This window comes from Pristiophorus japonicus, chromosome X (genome assembly GCF_044704955.1).
Source record: "Pristiophorus japonicus isolate sPriJap1 chromosome X, sPriJap1.hap1, whole genome shotgun sequence".
Classification (NCBI taxonomy): Eukaryota; Metazoa; Chordata; class Chondrichthyes; family Pristiophoridae; genus Pristiophorus; species Pristiophorus japonicus.
Window position 1 is genome coordinate 36324092 of NC_092010.1, and position 16415 is coordinate 36340506.

Here is a 16415-nt window from a genome sequence, read left to right on the forward strand (position 1 = left end):
TCGATCTCTCCTCATCCCAGGAATCAGTTTGGTGAACCTTTGTTGCATTCCCTCCAAGACAAGTATGTCCTTCCTTGGGTAGGGAGACCAGAACTGTACACCAGTACCCCAGGGGCTGTGAAACTTCACTCATCAGTTTGGAGTGTTTCTCCTGCACTGTCTGTTTGAAGCCTCCTAGCATTCTCTTTGCATTAATCGACACGTGTTCTCTGAGGTTTGCGAGCTGCGAACAGTCAGAGCCCTGGACTAGGAACCAAGTCCGATGGAGCTGTCCACGCCTGCTCCAATGAGCAGGACCGGCTGGGCAGTAACAGACCAGCTGTTCATGCCATAATTGCGAGCAACTGTCACGATCAATCCAGGAATACGTCCAGAGTTGGCAACTCTTAGTGGTATGTTTTGCACACTTAGTGCTTGAATTCAAAGTATTATCTTGGGGAACAATAGGTTAGATAAAGGCCATTGATCTTTGACCTGTGTTCAAATCCAGCCCAGCCTGATGGTAGGAAAGCTTCATCTGTCTGGCTGGAACAATCTGTCATATTCCAGTTGTGATTTAAAAAAAAAAGCATTTTTAATTATGGGTGCGTTTATTTGTACTGTAAAAATGGCCACCCTTTGTCTCTGGTCCCCTTGGAGGATAAGCCACACCCTGAAGTTTCTCTGAAATGTGTAAATGGAACCGCCCATCCCAAGTTCTCACTGATATTGCAAACATGATTTACTTTGACTTCCAGAAGTCACCAAGTGCCAGTCGAAGTCCCTTACCCCAGCACAAGTGCATCCCTTCCCCCAGCTGAAGTCCCTCCTTACACCAGCACAAGTGTGTGACCTTACCCTGCCCCCCCCCCCCCCCCCCAAACAAACCACCAAAGATGGGGCATTGTGTACGGATTGTTAACCGATTTATTGGGTATGAAGTGAATAGTGACCGTGTCGTGACTTCTGGATTTCATCCACTCCAATGATGTCCCTTGTAGTGGGTTGAAAGAGCGTAATCCGTTTTCCCCGCTCGTGCTCTCTCTCACTCGCCCAGCGGAGGTTCGGAGGATTAGCAGCACATGTGGTTCGGGGCTGCACTTCCGGTTCGGCCGGGAGGCATCGGGGGCGGGGACTCGACCGAGCGGAAGGATCGGGGCAGGGACTTGACAGAAAAAGCATAGTGTAAATAGTCACTTCGTTTTTTTTTTTTATTTCTCCCCACAGACAGGATTTTTGAGACTGGTCTAGGTTTGTTTTTAAAAGATTGAACTTGCAGGGACTTACAAAGCTGCACATGTTGAAGATGTGCAATAAAATCAGATTGACCAGTTTGTGGAATCTCAAACAATACGATGAAAGAAAAGAACTTGCATTTATAAAACGCCATTCATAACCTTAGGACGTGGCGGGCAGTCGTGTGTGTGTGTGTGTGTGTGTGTGCCCCCCCCCGGAGTCGAGGATGACATGCTTCCATGCTCCAATGAGTTCGAAGGTGACTGATAACACCAATGTGGGACCTACAGTCTCTGTCACAGGTGGGGCAGACTGCGGGTGGGTGGGGTGCCTATAGTCACTGGAATTTAGAAGAATGAGAGGGGATCTCATGGAAACATAAAATTCTGACAGGACTGGACAGGTTAGATGCAGGAAGAATGTTCCCAATGTTGGGCAAGTCCAGAACCAGGGGTCAAAGCCTAAGGATAAGGGGTAAGCCATTTAGGACCAAGATGAGGAGAAACTTCTTCACAGAATTGTGAACCTGTGGAATTCTCTACCACAGAGTTGTTGAGGCCAGTTTGTTAGATATGTTCAAAAGGGAGTTAGATATGGCCCTTATAGCTAAAGGGGTATGGAGAGAAAGCAGGAATGGGGTACTGAAGTTGCATGATCAGCCATGATCATATTGAATGGTGGTGCAGGCTCGAATGGCCTTCTCCTGCTTCTACTTTCTCTGTTTCTATGTTGTTGTGCGCTACTTCCGCTGTTTGTACTTGACTTCTGCATGCTCCCGGTGAAGATACTCTGTTCAGTGCCTTCTCGGATGCTTCTCCTCCACTTTGAGCAGTCCTGGGCTAGGGATTCCCAAGAGTTGGTGGGGATGTTCAATTTTTTCCAAGGAAGCTTTGAGGGTGTCCTTGAAGCGTTTTCTCTGCCCTCCTGGGGCTCGCCTGCCGTGACTTGGCTCGGAGTAGTGTGCTCGTTTTGGGAGTTGACTAGCGGGTAATCTTTTGCCTGCTAACTGGCCCTGCTTGGGAGTATTTTAGGATATTCTAGGCAGTCTTTGTAATTGTTGGAACTGGATAGGTGATTTCACTAAATAAACTTAAAACAAAAACAAAAAAAATTGCTGCGTTACCTCAGTTTGTTTTCAGATTAATAATCGCCAGAAGGAAAACCAGCCTGGACAAACTCCTAATTTATTGCAGCAGAGATTGAATTGCCTCCCTGCTTCCAAGCCAACCTATCCCAGGTTTTAGACTTTGCTCATCCTGGTCTGCAATAATAATTTAATGCAGCAGTACACTGCATACAAGTAATAAAACCATAATATATCTTCTCCCCTTCCACCCCTCCCTCTGTAAGCTAACAAATACAGACAGCACAAGAACCGTGGTAATACAGACACAGACCGCTGAATTCCAGCCCCCCCCAACCACCACCTCTAACCCCTGGCAAATGCGACATGATTTGCATCCTAGCTCCCACATGCCCAGAGAGAAACCAGATTGCTTCTGTAGCTATTGAGGTTTGGAGTCCCTGGTCTCCCTCCAGGCCTTCACCGTAAAGAGCGAAAGCATACAAGAGAGGGAGGAAAATACAAAGATACAGACAGAAGGGAGAACTTTTGTGAAAGTTGTACAAATAGACAAACTGAGATATGTCGAAAGAAAAGACTTTCATTTCTGCAGAGCCTTTCATGACCACCGGACTTCCAAAAGCACTTTACAGCCAACGAAGCATTTTTTTGAAGTGCGGTCACTGTTATAATGTAGGAAGAGAACATTCAGATGAGGACCGATTTGCACGAAGGGAATGAATGTGGAGACAATCCCAGAGATACAGGGGCCACCAAAAGTATGTGTTTTGCAACAAGGATGATGAATATAAATGGAAATAGTTACAGGAAAATAATCATTTTTTTTTAAACTCTTGCCCATAACCAATTCTTGCCAATGACCAATCCCATCAGTCAACTATATTAAGGAAGACATTTTGTTTTCACCATGCAGCCCTCCTGTCCTTTTTATAAAGCCAGACATCTGATTTACTGCAAGCAATGTCATGGATCAGTTAATTTCGAGAAATGACCTGGTCTTTTTATGGTGCTACAGGTATACATGTCTCCTTAGAAAACTTTTTCCTACTTGAAAAGGAAATTTTAGGTTAAAGCCTGGAGACTAATTTAAAGAAAAAAACACCCATCATGCCTACTTCAATCAAGCAGGGGCTTTTGTCACCTAATCTGGACCTGTTGGGAAAAACTTGAATATATGTAATCTGTTATCAATCATTTAATGCTCATATATATTTTGTGATTTCACTTTCATATTGATGATCTGATCTGTCCTGAATGTTGGCAGGTCATTGTGATGGGTGGCCATCACCACCAAAACTGATCAGTTTCCCTCACCTGACATCTGCACATTTAATGTTTTGTGCTGGAACCCTGGCTGATTTTTTTTTTTCTCTCTCTCCTTTTTCTCCCCCCCCCCCCTTCTTGGGGAGGTTAACTGTTCAAGATTGATAACCCTGGCACAGACCTGACATCTTCCTGTTTGGGTTCTCTCCACTGAACATTGGACATTATCAAATCCAGGAAGCTTTTGGATCGGTTTATAAATAAAACAAAATGTACACCTGTTTGAAAGTGGCTTCCTCTGAACCAGTTCACATTTGCGGGCAGGAGGAATTCTCCCTTTTTTTTTTAAATTAAGTTAAGTTTTGACCAAAATAATTGCTCCACTGTCTACAATACACCCATACAAAACAACCACAAAATCATCATCTCTGGCATTTTCCCAAAGGACATTGTACAAAAATTCTCACATCTACTCACCTTGTGGAATGAGTGCCAATAGTTAATTGGGGGACTGTATAAGGGGAAGTCAAAGTTCTCAGTTACTGTAAATAAACCACGGGAAGTTCCTGAGAGCTAAATGAAAATTGGCTGTAGTCGAACATGTACTCTCAGAGAATGCTCTCAGCCTTTTTCAAAGTACCTTGCAACTTCAAAAGGTAAGTAAAATGTTCCCTTACCCCACACCAATATTCCCCTCTTCCTTTCTTCCCACCCCCCACTCTTCCAACATCTGACTTGTTTGTTTGTTTTGTGCTTATTATAAGCTCCTACCCTTCGTCCTAGAAGACTCCCAACACCCAAAAATAACCTTGATAATGTTACGATGCCAAGTTCAGCAGATGACTCAGAATCCTACTTTCCACAACAAAAATGCGCAACATTCGGAGGCAAGAAACACGTTCAAGGACTTGAGGATGGGAGATGGGGTGGTAGTTTGCAAGGACAGAGGGGTCAAGGTTGAGTTATTTTTGAGGGGGTGATGACTGCAGACTTGGAAGGGAACCATTTCCAATGGCAGCTCCAGAGTATAAATTCTGTGGCGTAACTGCAGTTTTATTCCACTTAAGCTTTTTGTTTGCAAAGGTCATGGTAAGACATCATTGGCAACACCGAAGTACAAGAATGTCCCCCCCAGGGCTAATGATTGACTGACTCAGCAGTCTAGTATACAGCCTTTTAAACTGACAACCCTGATCACCACCTTTTTGTTTATAAAATAAATTCAAGTCTGCAGTGCATGTTTGGATTAAAAACACTGATCCCAACTGACTATAGGGACTGTCTTTTAATAATGACTGGTTACTGTGTCCATGGAACTGTATCCCTGTACGAGTCAGTGCCTTTGAGAGAATGAGCAGAAATGTTGACACTGGTGTAGCAATAGGCAATGTTCCCCTGAGGGGTGTTGGGGGCATTGTTCAGGCAGAAAAAGAGACAAAAGAGCTGGTCATCATGTCAGGAATTCCTAAAGTGCCTCTGTACCAAATGGAATTGCAGTCACTCCTTTTGAAGGCAGAGGAGAGAAGAAAGACCTTTTTGAATTCTGTATCTTGTGTTGTATCTGACCTGGGAGCATTTAAAACTGATGCTTGAAGGTATTCTGTAGCAGCAACCTTCTCCTGTCCGGACAGTGCATGAAATTAGAAGTAATTCTGGAATGATGTTCCTTACACAGATTTGTTGCAAAAAAGTTTTTATTTAAAGCCACTGTTGCCTGTCAAAACTAAATGAAGTTGTTTATTCCTGATCTACCTGTATCTGACGACTTGAACATTTGAATGTGATGTTGCTGGCAGTCTGGGGTGCTCGTGTCTCTTTGGCCACTGGTGTGTCGGGCAACTGACGTGTGCATGCCTTGCCCCACATCAGTCAACAAAGTGGCTTTCTTGCATGACTGTGAACCTGATCCTTCCCCCAGCCTTTGGGCCGCCTTGAAAATGGTTCCTATTTGTGAATTTGAACCACATGGAAAGAAAGAAAGAACTTTCATTTCTATAATGCCGTTCACGATCTCACTATGTCCCAAAGCGCTTTACAGCCACTGAAGCACTAAGTGTAGTCACTTGTAGGAATTAGGAATGGGTCTTGGGGTCTAGAACTGCTTCTGCAATATAAGTGGAGCACCCAATCAGCTCCTTCCTTGAACGTGGATAACAATAGAAATACTGTCCCCAAAAAGTTGGGCTAGGTCAAGTGAAAATTTCAAAACCGAGATTGCTAGTTAGCGAAGGATGCTAAGAGATATGGAACCAAGGTGGGTAAATGGAGTTCAGGTACAGATCAGCCATGATCTAATTGAATGGTGGGGCAGGCTCGAGGGGTTGCATGGCCTACTCCTGGTTCTATGTTGTAATCAGCGCCATTTGCCCAATAATAGGTGGCTGTCCAGGATAAGCATGGGCTGTGTGAGTGTTGGGACAGTATATGTGACTTCTCTTGCACAGACATCGAGGAATATTCTAGCTTGAAATGGAAGTAATCCAGTGCTTTCTATTGGCAAACTGGTCACCTTTCTCACTTCAGGCTCGATGGAAACAGCAGATTACTAATGAGTCAGGTGCTGTCTGTGAGCAATCGCCTGGAAATTCCCCATTGGTCAGCAGGTAGTGGAGCAAACTAGTAGTAATTTTTTTTAAAAACCTTTAAATGCTGTTGATTTGAAACTGAAGATGTGGGACATACACAGACGAGTCAACACCTGTAACTAGAAAAGATCGGTTTTGGGTGTAACCCTTTACCAGAACTGAACTAAAAGATAAGCATTTTAATGAGGGGAGGAGGGTGGTTGGAGAAAGCACAGGAGAAACAGATACTCAAATCAGAAAGAGGAAGTCAATAGATTGAATGACCTCATTGCTGAATAGAAAACTGGGGGGGGGAAAAAATCAGAGGCATAGGTATTAAATGAACACGAGACTGCGAATAGCCAAGATAGTGAAAAGACATGCAAGAACAAGACGAGCAAACGGGGGAAATTGGAGAAGAATGATAAACTCTCAGTTGTTGGGGTCTGATATGCATTACACACTAGTTTGTCCTAAAAAGAGGGGGGGAAAAAAACAAACTATGCCCTCGATGAAGACTCTTCCCTCCCTCCTCTCCCCCACTACTGGGCTGCAACTGTGATCTGACAAATGGTGTGCATCTAAAATGACAACTGGCTATCTCTGCGCCCCCAACCCACCCTCCAGAGACTTCAGACTGTTCCACCCCGCATTCCCCTCTGTTGTAAAGAAAAATGGGGCATCTAGCTCTGGTTACCAGTCAGTATTCAGACCAGAGGATGTATAAGAAAGAAATCCTTGCATTTGTACATTACAACTTCAAAAGTACTCCCAATGGCTGTAAAGTGCTTTGGAACATCCTGAAGTAGTGAAAGGTGCTATATAAATGCAAGTCTGTCTTTTTAAAAAAAAAAATTATCCTGCCTTTCACAACCTCGACATCTGAAAGTGCTTTACAGCCAATGAGTGTCCAGGAGAAGGATGACTTGTAGTTGAGCCGAGTTGGAACAACGTAGGGGGTCAATGTGGCAAGTGGCACGCCACAGGAATGCCAAGGTCACGCTAATGGGGACATTCGGCAAAGTGGTCACCTAAATGTTTTTGGTCTTTAAAATGTAGAAGAGGCAGCACTCTGAGCAATAAATAGAATATAGCATTTTTTTAAAAGCATGCCTTGGGCTTGTGCTGTGGCAGCAGGTGAATGAACAAGCGTTACATGTGCCAGGGAAGGGCAGCTGGAAGTTGGCTATGGAAGGGCAAACCAGGGTATCTGGAGGAATCTTTCCCACTCAAAGGAAGGAAGAAAGAGTTACTTTGTAGTTGGACCATATTGGAAAGATGATCTGTAGGGTGGAAGATGAGGACAAGAAGGTTGAGAGCAGAGGTGGAGGAAATGGTGAGAATCAATCCAAGGGCTCTGTTGACCCCTGTGGAGTGGGGGGAAGGAGAAGGGAGAGAGCTTCGCTGAGAATATTTCAAAAGCTGTTGAGCAGAAAGTGAATGTAATGCAAGTGGAGCGGAGTCAGAGGTGGATCACATGAGGGGGATGGATGGAAATTGGAAGCATAGTTGATGAAATTCTGAAGATTGGAATGGGGGCAGGAAGCTGCAGTCACTCCGTTTGTCAGTGTAACAGGAAGAGGTTGGGGAGGTGGTCTGAATAGGATTGGAACAGTGTTGCACATATCCTTCAATAAGATAGAAAAGCAGGAACCCATATGGGTTCCCATTCCCACACCCTTTTATCTGGAGGTTGAGAAGTTGTTGAAGGCAAGAACTTGTTCAGCCAGTCTGAGGTTGTTGAAGCTGAATCGAACTGGTTGGGCTGCTGTTTAAGGAAGAAGTGAAGAGCAAGGAGATGGTCCACATGATGGATGGAGATGGGGGCGGGGGGGGGAGGCGGGGAGGGAGAAAGCAGAGGGAGAAAGGAGACCATTTGGGTCAAGAAACCTGAAACTATTAAAGCAGCAGAGTCTCAGACATACGGGTTGGAGGGAATTGGATGATTTAGTTTAGTGGGACAGGAGTAACCTGAGAAATTTTGTCCACTGTTTTGTGTCTGTCTTTGAACGGCGTTCAATCAAGTCCCGCTCACCCATCACCCCCTGTGCTCGCTGACCTACATTGGCTCCCCCGGTTAAGCAATGCCTCGATTTCAAAATTCTCGTCCTTGTTTCTAAATCCCTCCATGGCTTCGCCCCTCCCTATCTGTTTCATCATCTCCAGCCCTACAATCCCCCACCTAGATATATTTGCTCCTCTAATTCTTCCCTCTTGAACATCCCTGATTTTAATCACTCCACCATTGGTGGCTGTGCCTTCAGCTGCTTGGGCCCCAAGCTCTGGAATTCTCTCCCAAAACCTCTCTACCACCCTTTCCTCCTTTTTAAGGCACTCCTTTAAAACCTACCTCTTTCTACCCTAATATCTCCTTTTATGTGGCTTGGTGGCAAATTTTGTTTGACGCTTCTGTTTTTTTACTATGTTAAAGGCGCTTATATAAATGGTGGGGGTGCAGGGATTGGGGGAGGGTGTGCGGATGGTTGGTTATGCTCTGCAACAGGCCTGGGAAATTCTTGTTTGATATTTAGTACTAAGTTGATCCAGAGGGAGATAGGTAAGTGTTGACCAACCGGTATTTTGGGTATTGGGTAAGAGTACACGAAATATGCCTGTCTGTTTTATATACTGCAATTGGGTGAAATTAGCTCATGGGTTGGGCATCCATCTGATTTTGGAAGTTGTCCAAGAATTGGCGATTTGATGGGGATCGGAATGTGTTAACAATTACCAGGGAAGTGACCAAACCAGTAAGCAAATAAGTTCATTGCACTCCTTTCTTCTGTCTTGGATGTCGCTCTTACGGTTTCGGGTCTATTTCTGCAGGTGCCTTCAGAACAAGTGCTGCCAGCGACGTTGCAATTTTGGGGGAAGATAAGCTTTTGTTCAGGTAATAAATTAATGACGGACACATTTATTTTGTAATATTTTAGTCACTGCTATTGTGACTGGGCAGGGTTTGTTCTGTACTGAGCAATCTGAGGCGTCTTTTCCAATGCGTTAAGTTTTTTTTCCCCCATGTGTAATTTTGTATCCATACTTTTTTTTAAAGTTTTTTTTTGCATAATCCTCTGGGTGATTTGGGGTGAAAACACGGAGTAGGGTGGAGTACATCTAATTTGTTTAAATTATCTTGCCAGTTTAAACATTTGCATTGTATTGAGTATTGCTTGAACTGTACAAGATTTGTCTCTGTATTCCAGTTTGCTGTCTTTCTGTGCTGTGATTTCAAACGAAGGTAATTTATCTCTACTTTGTGCTGAATGAACAGGAAATCTGCCTTGAACACTCAATGTATTGAGCAAGCTGGAGGACTGGTGCTTGCTACCTATGTTGTAGATAAATGCAACAATGGACCGGCTACCCAAACAAGGAAATCGTATTCAAATGGTAGAAAGCTGAAGTTGTGTTCAAATTCATCTGTGTTGATTTCAAAGTTCACTTGTGTTATTCATGTGTTCTTTCCATGGATAGTTTAGCAGTGAATAGGAGACTTGACCAAGAATGCAACTACACCAGCTACAGTAGTAGATGCTATTGTATTGAACTGCTTGTAGGACAGTGAAGCTGGAGTCCTTTATGCTGTTATTTGAGACCAAATTTAACCTGCCAGTTTTTTTTGTGACTTTGAATCGATTACATACCCTCTAAATTGCTACTAAACAGGCAGACTCTTGTTTAGCACTCCTTGGAGGGAGGGAGAGACTGTTGTACTGTGGGGCTGTATTACCAATAAATAATGCAGTAGGTGTGAGCAGTGAAACCATATCCTTCTGCTATCCCTTTCTGTTGGCGTGCATTTGATTTGTACATGATCGCCTATCATCTACTCTAGCCTGAACTGGTTGATTGTTCCACAAGGTGGCAGTAGCACTGTGTCAGGCAGGCTTTCTTTATCATTAAAATGCTGTCTGCTTGACGCCACCTTTAAAATGTGCAGCGTTCAATTTTTTACGCTTTTTTTGACTAACCAGCCACACATGGATACGGTTTGAGTCAAACTGAAGTTGTTGAGAATTTGATATTAGTGGAATCTTGGGTTTAATTTCCTTTGCTGTTCCTGCCATTGTATATTTCAGTTTTGTTAACTAGAAATTCTGCCGAGTGAACTCTTGCCAGTTTTATTGCAGGCAATCGCACTGAATTCGATTGTGTCCTGTTGTCCATTTCCCCCTGCCCCCCCCCCCCCCCCCCCCCACTCCTCCTCTGAGTCACATAAAAAATTTGTGCCTGTCCAAGAGGAGAAGCTGTTGGGAAGTGTCAGCTGTGACTCTGGGTAGCACCCTTGCCTCTGAGTTAGACGGTTATGGGCTCAAGTCCCACTCCAGAGACTTGAGCACATAAATCTAATCGGGATCTCCAGTGCAGTACTGAGGGAGTCTTTCGGATAAGATGTTAAACTGAGACCCCGTCTGTGCTCAGGTGGACATGAAAGATCCCATGACACTATTTCAAAGAAAGCATAGCCAATATTTATTCCTGACTAATATTTATCCCTCAATCACAAACCTATATATTTGGGACTGCCTATGATGATGATGATGATGATCTGCTCATTATCACAATGCTATGTGTGGGAGCTTGCTGTGTGCAAATTAGCTGCTGCATTTCCTACATTGCAACAGTGACTACACTCCAAATGTACTTCATTGGCTGTAAAGAGCTTTGGGAAGTCTGGTGGTCATGAAAGGCGCCAAATAAATCCAAGTTTTTATTTTCCTGTTTTATGTAGAAATCAATCTCTCATACCATGACTTTTATTTAATGCATCTTTCTCTGGTACCATATCTGACCCCATCGGGAGTCCTGGATCTCTGTGTATATAAATGCAAGGAAGATTAATGTTTACAAGGGAAAGTGATCAATCTGACCAGGTATTTGTTTTAGATTGGGGGTCATGAACTTGATCCTAAACCATTTGAAATTGAAGCAGTTCTGTTTTTATTGGCTGCTGATGCTTTGGCGTCCAGACTTCAGCACACTAGTGGCAATGGCTAAACTGTACTTGCAGCTAAATTAAAAGTTGCAGTTGTGACTTTAATTTGATGGTTGAAAACATTCCCTGACAGCTGGGAAAGGTTTGTGCAGGTAACTGATGTGGAAACAGCATTATTGGCCTATACAATCATAGAAATTACAGCACAGAAAGAGTCCATTTGGCTCCTCGGCCTGTGCTAGCGCTTCAAATGCAGCTATCTATTCCAATCCTATTCCACTGCCCTTTCCTTGTATCCTTTTTAGATTCATTGTTAACACTTGCCCAATTCCTTTTTTCCTAAAATAGCTACTTGTGTTCAAGCTTGCCATGTTTTAATAAATTTCATGAGCAAAAAAACTTCTAACTTTCACCTTTGCTCTCCTTGCGGTGATTCTCAATCTGTCCTCTTCGACCATTCAACCCCTCCAGTATGTATGGGTAAATGGAGTTGAGGTACAGATCAGCCATTATCTGATTGAATGATGGAGCAGGCTCGAGGGGCTGAATGGCCTACCCCTGTTCCTATGTTACTAATTTTTGCGGGTGAAAATGGACTGGAGGGTAGCTAATGTAACACCACTTTTTTAAAAAAGGAGGGAGAGAAAACTGGTAATTATAGACTGGTTAGCCTGACATCAGTGATGGGGAAAATGTTGGAATCAATTAAAGATGAAATAGCAGCGCATTTGGAAAGCAGTGACAGGATCGGTCCAAGTCAACATGGATTTATGAAAGGGAAATCATGCTTGACAAATCTTCTAGAATTTTTTGAGGATGTAACTAGTAGAGTGGACAAGGGAGAACCAGTGGATGTGGTGTATTTGGACTTTCAAAAGGCTTTTGACAAGGTCCCGCACAAGAGATTGGTGTGCAAAATTAAAGCACATGGTATTTGGGGTAATGTACTGACTTGGTTAGAGAACTGGATGGCAGACAGGAAGCAGAGAGTCGGGATAAACGGGTCCTTTTCAGAATGGCAGGCAGTGACCAGTGGGGTTGCCGCAGGGTTCAGTGCTGGGACCCCAGCTATTTACAATATACATCAATGATTTAGATGAAGGAATTGAATGTAATATCTCCAAGTTTGCAGATGACCCTAAACTGGGTGGCAGTGTGAGCTGTGAAGAGGATGCTAAGAGATTGCAGGGTGACTTGGACAGGTTAGGTGAGCGGGCAAAAATACATGGTAGATGCAGATAAATGTGAGGTTATCCACTTTGGTGGCAAAAGCAGGAAGACCAAAATATTATCTGAATGGTGACCGATTAGGAAAAGGGAAGCTGCAACGAGACCTGGGTGTCATGGTACATCAGTCATTGAAGGTTGGCATGCAGGTACAGCAGGTGGTGAAGGTGGCAAATGGTATGTTGGCCTTCATAGCTAGTGGTTTTGAGTATAGGAGCATGGAGGTCTTACTGCAGTTGTACAGAGTCTTGGTGAGGCCACACCTAGAATATTGTGTTCAGTTTTGGTCTCCTAATCTGAGGAAGGACGTTCTTGCTATTGAGGGAGTACAGCGAAGGTTCACCAGACTGATTCCTGGGGTGGATGGACTGACATATGAGGAGAGACTGGATCAACTGGGCTTGTATTCACTGGAATTTAGAATGAGGGGGTCTCATAGAAACACACACAATTCTGACAGGATTGGACAGGTTAGAGGCAGGAAGAATGTTCCTGTTGCTGGGAAGTCCAGAACCAGGGGTCACAGTCTAAGAATAAGGGGTAAGCCATTTAGGACTGATGAGGAGAAACTTCTTCACTCAGAGTGGTTAACCTGTGGAATTCTCTTCCGCAGAAAGTTGTTAAGGCCGGTTCGTTGGATATATTCAAAAGGGAGTTAGATATGGCCCTCATGGCTAAAGGGATCAAGGGGTGTGGAGAGAAAGCAGGAAAGGGGTGCTGAGGTGAATGATCAGCCATGATCTTATTGAAGGACCGAATGGCCTGCTCCTGCACCTAAATTTCTATGTTAATTTTTTGTTGTTTGTTTAGTATAGCCTCTCACTCTTGGTATCCATCTAGTGACCCAATGTGTTCCCTTTCCATGGCCCTGATAGGGTGCTCAGAACTGCATACAATACTCCAACTGTGACCTAACCAATGTCTTGGGATGCTTTACTACATTAAAGGTGCTATATAACTGCAAGTTGTTGTACAAATTCAATATGACCAATGTTCCGGCCACACACCGCTCCAGGAAACCGGCTTATCAATGCAAAAGCTGCTCATGCACGGTATTTTGAATGGCCCATGCAGCCCCTTAAAGGGTTATGGAACGTTAAACATGACATGTTCAATTCCCATATAATCAGTCCACCGACACGTAGCTGCTGACCATTAAACCCCTCTTGTGGTGGTTGCGCGACAGCCAAACTGACTGATTTATACACTATACTGCTACTGAAATTGCTACTTGTGCTACTGCTAGTATAAAACTCAGCACAAGCTGCTGAAATGCCATCCTGTAGCATTGGATGAGTGGTGAGCCGTTACCTTGCTACTTTTTGGCTTTGGTCATCTCCCACTTGCGTCATCAGGTGCCAATACGCCTGGTGAGCTTACATTGTACATGTTCAGAGGTGTGCCGGATTTGGCTTTGCACATTTGTGTTGTTGCAGCAGAGATCTTGTCGTCGATTCTCCTTTTCCTGGGTGTACAATGCCTGCTGGTTTTCTCCTGGTTGGGTTGTTTATAATCCAAGAGTGCAGCCAACAGGGAAGAACTGTGCATCTCCTGTCTGCTACTTCCCTCTAAAGCACCACAATTGCATGTTTGGGTGCTAATTATCAATAGAGGAATAAGAACATAAACAGGAGTAGGTCTATTGAGCCTGCTCTGTCATTCAAGAAGATCATGGCTGATCTTTGATCGCCACTCCACCTTCCCATACAATTGCTTGATTCCCTTAGCATCCAAAGATCTATCAATCTCTCTCTTCAATATACTCAACGACTGAGCATCCCTCTGCGGCAGAGAATTCAAAGATTCACCCCTTTGAGTGAAAACATTTCTCTCCTCCTCAGTCCTAAATGGCCGAACCCTTATCCTGAGACTGTGATCCCCTACTTCTAGACTCCCCAGCCTGGGGAACATCATTCTTCTAGCATTTGCCCTGTAAGCATTTCATATATTTCAATGTGATCACCCCTCATTTTTCTAAACTTGTGGGATTATAGCCTGGTCTACTCAACTCTCCTCATGGGACAACCCCCATAATCTCAGGAATCAGTCTAGTGAATGTTAGTTGCACACCCTCCTAAGGCAAGTAAATCCTTCCTTGGGTAAGGAGACCAAAACTCGACACCATTGCAGTTGAGGTGTTGCAGTCTGATCTGATTCTGATCAGTGGCTGGCTTGATATTGGCTTTAGTGGGGCGATGCTATTTTTAACAGAATCTTCCCAGTTTCCCAGTCGTTGGCTTTGAGTGAATCTGGCAAGTTTACTCTGCTTTCTTCCAGCTGCACATGACTTGTGTTGGGAGCCTGATGACACTGATTAACCCTTGCCACTGGACCAAGACCGAGCTCTATCAAGCCCGTGTGGTGGCTGGTGTGCAACGGCCAACACGCGTTTTCAAAATAAAAAAAATCCACACACCGGCATCTTCCACCCTTCAACATGTAGTTCGGGACCTGGATTATTCGGTCCTTCATTGAAACACCTGTGAACTCATTGAACACATTCCTTTTTGGCGTGGAAGCAAGTCATCTTCGATTTGAGGGACTGCCTAAGGAGGAGAAGAAAAGACACTGAACACCTCACTAACCTCTTGTATAAAAGCGATTTGCAGATCTGTCATCCTTTTGGGGGAAAACTACACTTCTGCAAGAGAAATGGGAAGGTCCAGTTACCCCCACCCCCACCCTGTTAAACAGCTGCTAGCTGCCCATTACAGGTTCACTTTCGCAACTCTGGAATGGGTGCAGTCCCTTAACTGCCCTGTGATCAGGGACTGATGTGCAGTGTAGAGGGGAAAAGACACACCACTTAAAATGTCTTAATTATTCCTCGCTTTATTTGAGTAGATTGTCATCTGGGTTATGTGAAATTGTGTTTCCATTTTTTTGTTTTGAAGTTTTATTTTTACAAATTCTACCCCTTTTTTTTTTTTGTTTTGCCTGCTTTCTCTCTCTTCCCATCCCTAAGTTACTAATTCATCCTGGTGTGCCTCACTGGAGTGGGCATTCTTAGCATGAGCCTAGATAGATGTGTCTGATCCTGTAATTGCCTGATGTACCATTTTCCAGCACTGGATGGCAATCAGGAGCAGGATCACTGGCTTTATTTATCCTCTCCTTGCGCTGAAACTAATTGTGTAGCTACACTGGCTGAGGTCCGAGCTCTCCACAGACCAGGGTAGAAAGAAGCTGGACATTCTCTCGTGCACTCATCCTTTCGCTCACCCTATTTCATGTAATGATGCGTTTGTAGTATGGCAACTTGAACCATGAAATACAAATACAATTCTAGATTCTGTTCTTTTCCAAACTTCAGTTTTCTATGGAGAGAACATTTTGAGCTTTCCTCCCCGCCCCTCCTCCAGCATTGGCGGCCGTGCCTTCAGCTGCCTCGGCCCTTGGCTCTGGAATTTCCTCCCTAAACCACTCCGCCTCACTGCCGCTCTCGCTCTCGCTCTGATGCTCCTTAAAACTTAGCTCTTTGACCAAGCTTTTGGTCATCTGTTCTAATGTGTCTCGGGCTCGGTGTCAAATTCTTATGCTCCTGTGAAGCACCTTGGGACATTTTTACTACATTGAAGGCACTGCTATTTCCGAAGAGAGATATATTTATATATACCTTTGATTGTTCATGCTGAAATGTTGTAGGTCCATTTGACATTGTTTCTGGTGCTAAGCCATAAGCAGGAAGTTTTGTATGAACTACTAATTTCCAAATTATTTGAAGGCCATCTCTACTATGTACTGGCTGAGATTTGCTGACTTGAGCTTAGAATAGGGCAGATATGGCTTAATCTACAACTATAGGTGCATTTTGTTGTGTATCTGTAAAGCATGCACTCCCATGTTCTGCCACCAGGGAGCTCATCCCCTGAAGTCCCAAGGGATCCCAGCATCTCTTGGGAGCATTGTATAAAAGCCAGTCCCTAAGGCCTGTTCCTCACTCTGGAGTGTCTTAATAAAGACTGAGGTCACTGTTACTTTAAACTCCCTGTGTGCAGCCTCATGTGTTCGGAACACAATAACTGGTGACGAGAATGCGAATCCAACGCAAAGATGCAGCAAACTGTGGGCATCCTGGAGAAGTTCTCGGAGGATGAGGACTGGGAAGCCTATGTCGAACGGCTAG

The 16415-nt window shown here is 44.1% G+C and overlaps 1 protein-coding gene across 9 annotated transcripts in view; it reads left to right on the forward strand.

The window, feature by feature from the left end:
• Window positions 1–16415, forward strand: part of lima1a (LIM domain and actin binding 1a) — a 143837-nt gene that overhangs the window by 43787 nt on the left and 83635 nt on the right. For 6 of the 9 annotated variants that reach the window (XM_070869618.1, XM_070869616.1, XM_070869615.1 and 3 more), the window contains one exon: window positions 8953–9016. The exons of the other annotated variants lie outside the window; for them this stretch is intronic. The gene's annotated coding sequence lies outside the window, so the exon portion shown is untranslated. The remainder of the gene's footprint in view (window positions 1–8952; window positions 9017–16415) is intronic. 9 annotated transcript variants of the gene reach the window in all.